We start from the raw sequence: 2623 nt of genomic DNA on the forward strand, positions 1-2623 counted from the left end.
TCAGCCGCAAGATTGACGGTTGGCCTAAAGTTTTCAAGACGTGCTCATGTACCGGCTCAAGAATTGAGAATGATTCCAATTACTTGGCCGTTTGCGACTTGGGGGCTGGATATGGTTGGGCCTTTCAAAAGGTCCAAAGATAAGAAGACCCACCTCCTGGTGGCGGTTGACAAGTTTACAAAGTGGGTGGAGGCAGAACCTGTTAGCAAGTGTGATGCGGCCACGGCGGTTCAGTTCATCAAAAAAGTGATTTTCCGGTTTGGCTTTCCGCACAGTATCATCACAGATAATGGTACCAATTTGTCCAAGGGTGCCATGAAGGAGTTCTGCGAACGGGAGCACATCCGGCTTGACGTTTCATCAGTGGCACACCCACAGTCCAATGGTCAAGCAGAAAGGGCTAATCAAGAGATCTTGAGAGGCATCAAGCCCCGGCTCATGGTTCCTTTGCAGAGAACGCCGGGTTGTTGGGTAGAAGAATTACCATCTGTGTTATGGAGCATCAATACAACACCCAACAGATCAACAGGATACACACCGTTCTTCATGGTTTATGGAGCGGAGGCGGTTCTCCCAGTGATATCCGTCATGATTCACCTCGTGTGACGGCTTATGTTGAAGCGGACAACGAGACAGCACGGCAAGATGCTTTGGACCGGTTGGATGAAGAGCGTGACATAGCAGCCGCCCGATCGGCGATTTACCAACAGGATCTTCGTCGTTATCACAGTCGCCGAGTTAGAACCAGAACCTTTCAAGAGGGAGATTTGGTGCTTCGGCTCATCCAAGATTAGACTGATATGCATAAGCTATCCCCACCTTGGGAGGGGCCTTTCGTGGTCAGCAAGAATCTGCACAACGGGTCATACTATCTGATCGATATTCGAGAGCATAAAGACTCACGTACATCAGAGGAGGAGACCAACAGGCCGTGGAACATAGCTCATCTTCGGCCTTACTATACCTGAGCCATTGGCTCTACTTATGTACATATTACGACGATGTATATATTATGATTAAATATAATAAACCGGAACCTCAGCTAAAGCGGGGTATCTGTTATTTTACATCATGTGTGGTTACACGGAGTTGTTCTAAAGCGGCCTCCGGTTTACCCCTTGAGTTAGCTTTTCAAAAGCATCATGTTATATCACTTGGGGGTTTGGTCGTGTTCAAACCAATACCATACCTCTTGATAGGCGAGAGCCACCAGATCACTTGGGGACTTGGTCACGTCTGAACCAGTCATTGCCTCTTGATCGGCCTAAGGCCACAGAATCACTTGGGGGCTTGGTCGAACCCGACAACCATTGCCATGCCACTTGATCGGCATAAATGCCACGGTTTCATTTGGGGACCTGGCTGACTTGAACCATAGCTACACCTATCGGGAGCTTGGTCGTGTCGACCATGGTAACGCCATCTGATCAGCTCAAATAAGCCTCTTTTTGCAAACGGTTTTGTCATTGCCTTTGCTTCACACTTTTCTTTGAAAGATATTTCTTTCTTTTTATTGCGTTTTTAAACCGACAAAGTTTTAAGCCGGTTCAAACTGTCAATTGACGGAACACGGTCCATTTTAATCCGAAGACTATTTGCTCGGTTTGATTTTTTGTTAACATCCTATTACGGAGTAACACGGTGTTTATTATAACCCGGCACGGTTTACATGGTAAACCGGCATCATATATATACAGGAGCTGCTATCTCCTCCAACAGTGTGGGTTTATAAAACTCCGCTTCAAGATTGGCCAAGCCAACTTCACGTCCAACGATGGCAGGTATTATGTATCTCAAAATTTGGTCATATACTTAAAAATTTCGGATGTTTTGATTTCATGTATGCAGACATCATATTCCGCCTGACGGTACAACCGCGGTGGCACTTTAAGATTTTTATTGCAGAAAGTACTTTGGAAAGTTCATCACCCAAAGGAAGAGCAAGTTGCAGTAATTATGCACGAAGGCATATCAGCATCAAAAGTATCAGCTAGCCTATTACAAGGCAACACGGTGCCCACAATAAGATCATTGTTTTTCGCAAGGGAGAAGCAGTTTTAAACCGGCTTCCGGTTCAAGCTTGGTCACCAGCCTGGCCTGATGGTTGTGGGTCATCCCGCGCCGCTTCAGCTTCAGTTTCTCTACCCAGCGGCTGGAAATCAACAGTTGTCCAGTCGATTCCCATTAATGCTTGAAAGACAGCTTCATCATGGATCAGCAACGACGGGTTCAATATCGGGAGCGTAAGTATGCTTACGGATTGGAGGGATAAGATTTTCCGCTTCATGAATTGGTGCAGCTAACTTCGCTTGTTTTGATTGTCATATTGGGCTTGATAATGAGACAAGTCTGCTTCTTCAGCCAATTGACAAGCTAGCGGACGCACCTCCCGGTTTATTGCTCGCAGATCCGCTTCACCAAACTCTGACCCGTCTTCCTTCAAGCTGGGATAGCCCTGAGCCGCTTCAATAGGATCAAAATCCGGCACCCAAGCTTTTGCCCGGATTAAGGCATTGATCGCACCGGTTCGAGCAGCAGATTTCTTCAGCTCTTCAACCCGGGCAGGAAGCACCGACAGTTTCATCAGAGTGTCCTGAATCAAAGTGGGCGCCGGCTTGTTGTG

The sequence above is a fragment of the Triticum urartu genome, chromosome 2 (assembly GCF_003073215.2).
Source record: "Triticum urartu cultivar G1812 chromosome 2, Tu2.1, whole genome shotgun sequence".
Classification (NCBI taxonomy): Eukaryota; Viridiplantae; Streptophyta; class Magnoliopsida; order Poales; family Poaceae; genus Triticum; species Triticum urartu.